Source organism: Saccostrea cucullata, unplaced genomic scaffold (genome assembly GCF_032062105.1).
Source record: "Saccostrea cucullata isolate Sc308-1 unplaced genomic scaffold, CSIRO_AGI_Scuc_v1 ctg1494, whole genome shotgun sequence".
Taxonomy (NCBI): domain Eukaryota; kingdom Metazoa; phylum Mollusca; class Bivalvia; order Ostreida; family Ostreidae; genus Saccostrea; species Saccostrea cuccullata.
Window position 1 is genome coordinate 71736 of NW_026918010.1, and position 9773 is coordinate 81508.

Below are 9773 nucleotides of genomic sequence, written 5' to 3' on the forward strand. Positions count from 1 at the left end.
AATTTTAAATTCACCCGACTGTGATTAGGGCGAAAGGGGAAATTCGAGGGCAAAAATTTCCTTGGATATTTAGCAATTGTCTAAATTACTCGTAAATATCTCAGAACATTTAGAAATGAATATTAAAAGTTAACAAAAATGTTGAGATTTAATATTGAACAAAATTTGGAATCGAAATGAGGATGACGTTTACTCGGGTTTCAGAAGTCAGACATGAAATTTCATAAACTGTAATAATTATGTTAAATCAGGAAAAATCTTTAAAAACCTTTTTCTCAAGAACCACTGGACCAGAAAAGCTGAAACTTATGTGGAAGTATCCTGGGGTAGTGTAGATTCTAAATTGTTCAAATCATGACCCCCGGGGTCAAAAATTGTTCTAAATGGATGAAATAATCAAGTTTTAACTCAAAATCAATTTTAAAAATTTAATATCTTATTTTTTGAAGAAAATATACAGAAACAAAAGTCAATATTAATATATGGTGATGCAGGGGAAATTCAGACAATTTTTCTTTATTTTTCATTTTTGTCAAAATTAATAATTTCTTGCAATATCAATAACAATGTAAAAGTTGTTTTTTAAAACATCATTTTGCAAATATTGTGTATGTGAAAAGTTATGAATTATTTCAACCAATTCAATGCTGAGCCTATGAAATAAATAAGTTTTAAACCTTGCCATCTCTTCTGCAATTTGTGAAATAAAATCTCTCTCTCTCTAAATTTGGAAACTGTTCATTTTCTTTATCTTTCATAATATACCTTGTATGTAAGTATTTCGTATAGTATGACAAAAGTGATGATTACACCAGTATAATCTTTGCTCTTGCAATATTTTCTGATGATTTTGACGCAATTTAATTTGATATTTCTTGTGGAACATAAATTATGTCTTTCTGTATATTAATATAACTATAGGATATGTCTGTGAATGGAACAGATTATACGTTCGCGGTGCGTACTGGGAATTTCAGTCTCCCTTTTGGACTAACAAGTGACTGTGCTGGAGAAATAGGCTATGCCTCAAAAACCTGTCCTCGATTCTCCGGAGCAAAAATCAATACTCGAGGAACTGGGATGATATTTGATCCTACTGTAAGTTGAATTTAAAGAAATAAAGTCAAATGTCCTTGAAGAATTAACAAGAGGCCCACGGGCCTTATAGGTCCCCTGAGTATTGTGTAACAACTTTCAAACAATTAACTTTGGTTCGTGTTTTAAACCAGAGGCCATGAAATTCACAATTCACAATTTTGAAAGAGGCACCATTACTTATAATTATAAACTTAGCATGATTACTCTATTTACTTATTACCCAGAGGTAGATCAGAGTAAGAAAGAGAAAATGCACTTCAAATTCATAACCAGTTTTGCACCTCACCCCCAAAGGAACCACTGACCCTGCGGCCACATATATCAAAATTTTGCAATTTTTATCATAAAATGGTTGATACCAAAGAGCAGATTTTAAAGCAATTTAATTTGATATTTCTTGTGGGGCATAAAAAATAACCATTTTGCTAGATGCACCTTTCTTCATCATAAATATATATAATTGGATCATTGGTATAAAACCCAGGAGCAAAGGAAAAGATTTTCAAAGAATTAATGTATTTTCACTATATTTAGAGCCCTGACACCAGAACCCCTGACCCTGGGGCCATAAAATTCAAAATTTTGGAAAAACCACTCTTGCTCATCATAACTATATACTTAATTTGTTTATTTAATACCCAGAAGCAGAGAAAAAGATTTTCAACTAATAAACGCATTTTCACTATCTAATCAATAGAGCTCCTCCCTAGCACTAGAAACCCTGACCCTGGGGCCATAATATTCACAATTCTAAAAGAGGTACTCTTGCTCATCATAACTATGTATTTAGTTCATTTATTTAATAACCAGAAGCAGAGAGGAAGATTTTCAAAGACTAAATGCATTTTCACTATAATTATCAATAGAGCCCCGCCCTAACACCAGAACCCCTGACCATGGGGCCATAAAATTCATAATTTTGGAATAGGCACTTTTGCTCATCATAACTATGTACTTAGTTAGTTTATTTAATAGCCAGGAACACAGAAAAAGATTTTTAAAGAAATTATGCATTTTCACTATATAATCTATATAGCCCTGTCCTAGCACTAGAACCCCTGACACTAGGGCCATGAATTTCAAAATTTTTGTAGAGAACTCAATGCATATTACATTCATACCAACAGTTTGCTTGCTTCGTGTCCAAAAGTAAAGAAGAAGATTTTTAAAGATTGTAATAATTTTAGTGGTTTTGGCCCCACCCCTAAGGCCCCAGGGGCATGGGGACCATAAAATTCACAATTTATGTTCTTCTTTACCCATAAATGCTGTATATTAAATTTGGTTGAAATTGGTTCAGTGGTTTCAGAGAAGAAGCTGAAAATGTATCATAACTATCATAACATCATAGATTTTATACAGTGTTAAAGGAAATGTTGCAGATTTCATGTTGTGACACTATGTAATTTAAAATGCGCGAAAATCGCATCAATTGTTGTCTAGTTTTAAAGAAAATTCAAATAAGAATTTGATACTTTCAATAATCACGGACATACAGATGGGAGGGACAAAAAGACAAAATACCAAAGTCCATTTATATCCCCGTTTTAAAAGAGGTGTATGATAATAATTAGAACAAACTCTATTTATTTTCAGATTGTATTCGGTATAGTGAGGGGCCATATGGCTAGTATACTGGATTTTCAGCGTTCAGCAGACGGAGCAGAAATGTACTTCCGGTGTGGCGGCTGGTGTGGACGATGCGGTCCAGTTGAAGAAGAAATGAAATTTATTTTGACATCAGAAGCGGGTGAGACATCTTAACTCTTTGGTTTGTTTTATGAATTTGTCTCAGTCGAAATTTGGGAAGTTGATACACATATATACTGAAAGGAAAAAGAAACGCAGGGTAAATTTTTCAGGTGAATTAAATTTGTTTTTCTTAAAATATGTTTTAGTTTTCCCATCTAACTTTTAAAAAAGATATAGCCAAATTCCTATTTGATTTTGTCAAATAATTCATGAGTTATTAAAGCTCAAATGACGATACCCCCCAAAAGTGAAAATCGAAAACTCTCATTATCTTCAATGTCTTTCCCGTGCATTTGTCAGGGCCTTATTTCTCCTTTGCATGGCATTTCCTCAGAGCGTTTATCTTTCAAACCCTGGCTATATTTGGCATGGGTAACTACGCAAAAAAATAATTCAAACGGCGCGCGCATGCGCCAGTGAGAGGAAAGCAACTGTAAGTTGACTGGCTCAAAAATCCAAAATGCTGAATTGTGTTCTTTCAAATTTCGTATGAATGTAATGATTATAATCGTCTACTGTATAAATGGCTGTCTTTGTGGTAGTAAGGTGGCGATTTAAGAGATGGCAGGACGAATAACCCGCTCCTAACATGGCTCTGTTTCGTGTTAACGTCGTCGTCACGGTTGATTGAAAACCGTTCCAGACCCTCTCTGACAACGGGTAACAAGTTTTATGGGCGAAAATTTACAAGAAAATGCTTTGTAAACCGATGTTGCCTTTTTCATTAATTAGGCAATTCGAAAACAAGACCCCATTGAACTTCCGTAAACTGTGCCAAGATTGCTAGAAATTCATAATGTCTCTTAATATTGAAAAACGATGTGCATACTTCATATGCATCAAATAATGCAAAAGATTTGTTGACAAACTCGTCGTTATCAAATTGCACGTGTTTTGGACTTTTTAGCGTTTTCCTTACGTGACGTCATAAATTTTACGGTTGAATAATTCTGAATACTGATTTTGCTGCACAGTAACTTAATTTCTCTTCTGACCAATTTTCATAATTTTCGGTCATGTGGTCAAAATTGTTTCGAACATTATGTTACCCTGCGTTTCTTTTTCCTTTCAGTATATTTTGTAGATTTTTATTCATCCTTGTGAAAAAAAAAAATAATTCACGAAATATAAAATTTCAATCAGGGGAAAGAGACAAATAATATCTCAAACTTATGTAACCATGAGGTCATATCTAAATGAAAATATTTTTTCCTCGATATAACAACGAAATTTTGACTTTACTTAAATATGCAGGTTTGGTACGTTTGGGGACAGCACATGTTTAATATGTTTCTAACAAGAACATTTATAGATTTTTACCCGTACTTGCAGTTCCAGTTTCAGAAGGACTGTCGGTGATTTGTCCAGTGAAATGAACTCCATGGTTCCATAAATCATCCTCATCATAACGACAATGGAATATGTCCTCTGGAACAGGAATTTGGAACAACTGACTTCTACAATAATTTGAAATTGATTTTCTTTTTTGCATTCATAGTATGATTTTTTTTTTCAATTATCACTTTGGAAGGACACATACATTTTCTATGTTTTCCTTGTATTTTTAAACGACATTATATCTTATGTATATTACTAAGAATAATATAAATAATGTACATTACTCCTCTTTTTAGCTCACCTAAGCTGAAGGCTCAAGTGAGCTTTTCTGATCACAATTTGTCTGTTGTCTGTCGTTGTCGTAGTCGTTGTCGTTGGCGTTGTCGTCGTTGTTAACTTTTCACATTTTCGACTTCTTTTCAAGAAAAACTGGGCTAATTTCAATCAACCAAACTTTGCACAAAGTATCCTTAGGTGAAGGGGATTCAAGTTTGTTCAAATGAAGGGCCACGCCCTCTTCCAAGGGCAGATAATTCAGAAATAATGAAAATTTGGTGGTATGTTTTAAAAATCTTTAAAACCTCAAAAACCACTGTGCCTGAACAAATGGAACTTATAGGAAAGCAACCTCAGGTAGTGTAGATTCAATTTTGTTCAAATCATGACCCCCGGGGTAGGGCGGGACCACAATGGCCGATCAAAGTTTAACATAGAAATATGCAGGAAAATTCTTTTAAAATCTTCTTCTCAAGAACCACTGTGCCAGGAAAGATAAAACTTCAAGGAAAGCATCCTGAGGTAGTGTAGGTTCATTTTTGTTCAAATCATGACCCTCAGGGGTAGGGCGGGGCCACAATGGCCGATCAAAGTTTTACATAGAAATATATAGGAAAATTCTTTAAAAGTCTTCTTTTCAAAAACCACTGTGCCAGGAAAGGTGAAACTTATATGGAAGCATCTTCAGGTAGTGAAAATTCAAATTTGTTCAAATCATGACCCCCAAGGGTAGGGCGGGGCCACAATGGCCGATCAAAGTTTTACATAGAAATATAAAGGGAAATTCTTTAAAAATCTTCTCAAGAATAGCAAAGGCATGAATAATCATTTTTATTTTTTAAGCATTTTCAAGAAGTGGAGATTCAGGTTTGTTCAAATCATGATCCCCAAAGGTAGGGTAGGGGCACAATTAATGGCCAGTGAAAGTTTTACATTGAAATATATAGGGAAATTCTTTAAAATCTTCTTTTCAAGAATAGCAAAGGCATTAATGGTCATATTAATATTGAAGCATCCTCAGGTAGTGGAGATTCAGGTTTGTCCAAATCATGACCCCTGGGGGTAGGGTAGGCCATATTGGCTTATCAAAGTCTTACATACATGTATAAATATGTAGAATCCTCAAGAATAGCAAAGCCATGATAAGTCATATTTATATGGAAGCATCCTCAGGTAGTGTAGAATCAGGTTTGTTCAAATCAAGACCCTTGGGGATAGGGTGGGACCACAACATGGATCAAAGTTTTACATAGAAAAAAAATCTTTGAAAATCTTCTTTTCAAGAATGGGAAAGCCATGATGTGTCATATTCATATGAAAGCATTCTCAGGTAGTGATGAGGTAGGGCGGGGCCACAATGTAAGTTCAAATGTAAAGGGCAATAAAGCCACAGGTAGTCAAAGAAATATGCAAGCATTTAGTGTAAATTCAAGTTTGTTCAAATCCTACCCTCTCCCCTTTAAGGATTGGCTGGGACCACTATTGGGTTTAAACTTTTCAATAATAAACTGATTTCTGCTTTTTTCCTAGCCACATTGCTCAGGTGAGCGATATGGCCCATGAGTCTCTTGTTTCTGGTATTGATGTATGAATATTTACATTTCCAATGTCTTTGTCCGAGATTAAATTACAAATTGTAGATGTACTTTATTTCCCCATCAATGCATTGGTTCATTCAATAGGCGTGGTTAAAAAAAATCACGTACAGGGCAGGACAAATAACTAGACAGAGGCAGGGCTTGGAGCATGTGGATTGGTGAAATCAAAAGCATGTAAATATAAGGAATTACTGTCAGATTTTTCAATTTCATGACGATGATCAATCGATTGCTTGCGTGATAATTTTATGCATAAACGCCACAGGCACTTGTTTCGTATAATATAAGCAGGGGGTACCCCGTATACGAAACAAGTGCCTGTAATAAACGCCTTCTGCGTTTATGCAAATTATCACTGAAGCCAATCGATTGATCACATCATGAAATCGAAAAATAAGACAGTTATTCCTTAATTATATTATATTTGAAATAAAAAATATCAATAAACAAAAATTCAACAATAATAAAAATCTCTCTACAGCACGATTAAACACAAGATTTTAAAGATTTTGAATAAAATCGTATATTTAGAGCCGCAGGCCTTTGGATCGCTTAAAAAAATTTGTGTGTAAAAAAAATAAAGGTAGGGAACTCTTATACTGGGTACCCAATTTCGTTAATAAAATATTTTTTACTCTAATGCTCTAAAATTCTACTTTCTATTGAAATCTATTCATAGATAAACATTCTTCAATTCTACCAAAGGTCATTCCGAAATTACATATATTTCTTGAGATGTTCTGAAATCAATTTCAAAAATGACCTACTTTCTTTTACTCGACATTAGCTTGGGCCCCTGGTCATTCACATGTAAACAGGCGGTGTTTGAAGTGCAGCGAAGAGTTGTAAAGTATTTGCAAAATCTTTCAACATTTTAAAGTTGATTTTTTTACTCCAGATTGTAACGTTAAGACCGTAATAATTCCTTTCGCGAAAAATTAATTTGAAAACGTCCACATCAAAAACTAGACCGCCATGTTGATTGTGAATGTAAAAGAAGCTATAGTAGAACGAATTTTTCCCGGAATACATTATATACCTTTCGATTTTCAAAACAATTACACCACTAAAATGTTGTTTGTGACTTAGTAAGATCATATGATCAAATTAAAGAAAAACCTTGTAAAGCTCGAATGCAAGTGAGCAAATATTCATTGAGTTTAGAATAAATTCCGGGGAAAATTTGTCCCGTCGTTCCCGCTTTACAATTAGTGAAGGCCCAAGCTGATGTCGAGTAAAAAAATTAAGGTCAATTTGAGAATTGATTTTAGAATATCTCAAGAAGTATAAGGAAATACGGAATGAACTTGGCTAGTAATGAAGACTATTTATATTTGAATAGATATGGATAGAAAGTAAAATTGTAAAGCATTTGATCAAAAAGAATTTTATTGACGAAAGTAGGTACCCTATGAAAAGAGTTCCATACCTTTATTTTTTTTTCAACACCTCAATTTTTTCTAAGCGATCTGAATGCCTGTGTTTAGAGCTTATTATCCATACCCAATGAGCATAAAGAAATCCCTATCCCTGCTTTTCCGTAAGAAGTGCGTTTGTTGTACTGGTCAGGATGTACTTTAGAAAGTCAAAACAGTAAGATATTACTTGTGATGATAAAATCAATGAGATTTGAAGATAATAAACATGTTACCATGCTGATAGATCCATTCATTATACAAATTGCCAGGAACACATCAATCACGGGGAGCATATCTCAGAAGAGGGATCAAATACCATGGAGGAGAAAGCATCCCCTCACCTTTTTTAAAAGAAGACAAGTAACAATCATAGTCTTGTAATGATTTGCTGTTTTTCATTTTTTATGCCCCCATAAACGAAGTTTCGGGGGTATATAGTTGTTTTCATCTCTCTCTCTCTCTCTCTCTCTCTCTCTCTGTCTATCTGTTTGTCCGCAAAAACTTTAACCTTGCCCATAACTATTGATTTAGTGGAGCTATTACTTTCACATTTCACATGTGTATTCTTTGTGATTAGACCTTTCCCTGGGTACCACCAACCAAATTTGACCCTTTGACCTTGGAGTGTGACCCACTTCTACACAAAAATTCAACAATTTTACTTTGGCCATATCTTTTAAACAGTAGATACCAGGACTTTTATATTTCATATATGTATTTTTTGTTGCAAGACCTTTAATTTTTTATTACCAACAACTTTGACCTTTTAACCTTGACTTTAAAGACTTCCGTTCTTATGAAAAAACTTTAATCTTGGCCATAACTTTTGAACGGTAAGGGCTAGGGCTTTCATACTTCACGTATGTAATCCTTGTGAGAAGTCGCTTCATGGACTACCAAAAACTTGGACCTTGACCTTGGAGTTTGACCTACTTTACAAATACAATTTTGAACATAATTTTTGAAGGGTTAAAACTAGGGCTTTCATGCTTCACATATTTAATCCTTGTGACAAGACCTTTCATTTTATATCAAGAGCCTTGAAACCTTAACCTTTAAATTTGTCCAGTTTTATCACAAAAAATCCAAACTTTTACGTTGGCCCTAATTTTTCAAACCGTAGATACTAGAAATTTCATATTTCAAACATCAATTCTTTGTGGCAAGACCTTTCATTTGAAACAAACAATTTTGACTTTTTACCTTGGACATTTTTGTGCGTACGAAAAAATTTTAACCTTGGCCATAACTTTTGAACGGTAAGGGCTAGGGCTTTCATACTTCACATATGTTATCCTTGTGAGAAGACGTTTTATTGGACATCAAAAACTTGGACCTTGACCTTGGATTTTGAGCAACTTTTTTACAAATATTAACCTTGGTATAACTTTTGAACGCTAAAGGCCACCACTTTCATACTTCCCATATGTAATCTTTGAGATAAGGCCTTTCTTCACAAACCATGCAACAACCTTGACCCTTTGATATTTACAAAGAGTTTGTCCTACCTTTACAAACGTTAACCTTGGTCATAACCTTTGAACAAGTGGTGCTAGGGTTTTATATTTCATATTAGTATTTTGTGAAAAGGTCTTACTTCAGGTATCAACATATTTGATCTGCATTTGAGAAAGTTTAACCTTCGCTACATGTATGTTGCCATACGGGGGCATCAGTGTTTCACAAACACATCTTATTATGCGCCCGGATCACAGGCCTTCAGATCTCTTAGAACAAAAATTGAGGTGTTGAAAAAAAAATAAAGGTATGGAACTCTTTTCATAGAGTACCTACTTTCGTCAATAAAATTCTTTTTAATCAAATGCTTTACAATTTTACTTTCTATCCATATCTATTCAAATATAAATAGTCTTCATTACTAGCCAAGTTCATTCCGTATTTCCTTGTACTTCCCGAGATATTCTAAAATCAGTTCCCAAATTGACCTTAATTTTTTTACTCGACATCAGCTTGGGCCCTCACTAATTGTAAAGCGGGAACGACGGGACAAATTTTCCCCGGAATTCATTCTAAACTCAATGAATATTTGCTCACTTGCATTCGAGCTTTACAAGGTTTTTCTTTAATTTGATCATATGATCACTAAGTCACAAACAACATTTTAGTGGTGTAATTGTTTTGAAAATCGAAAGGTATATAATGTATTCCGGGAAAAATTCGTTCTACCATAGCTTCTTTTACATTCACAATCAACATGGCGGTGTAGTTGTTGATGTGGACGTTTTCAAATTAATTTTTCGCGAAAGGAATTATTACGGTCTTAACGTTACAA

The 9773-nt window shown here is 34.2% G+C and overlaps 1 long non-coding RNA gene across 1 annotated transcript; it reads left to right on the forward strand.

Annotated features, from left to right (window-relative positions):
• Positions 1-992: 992 nt before the first annotated feature.
• On the forward strand, positions 993-4329 carry LOC134232112 (uncharacterized). The gene is made up of 3 exons (XR_009984723.1): positions 993-1098; positions 2695-2848; positions 4183-4329. It is a non-coding gene; the product is annotated as an uncharacterized LOC134232112 (long non-coding RNA).
• The last annotated feature ends 5444 nt before the right edge of the window (positions 4330-9773 follow it).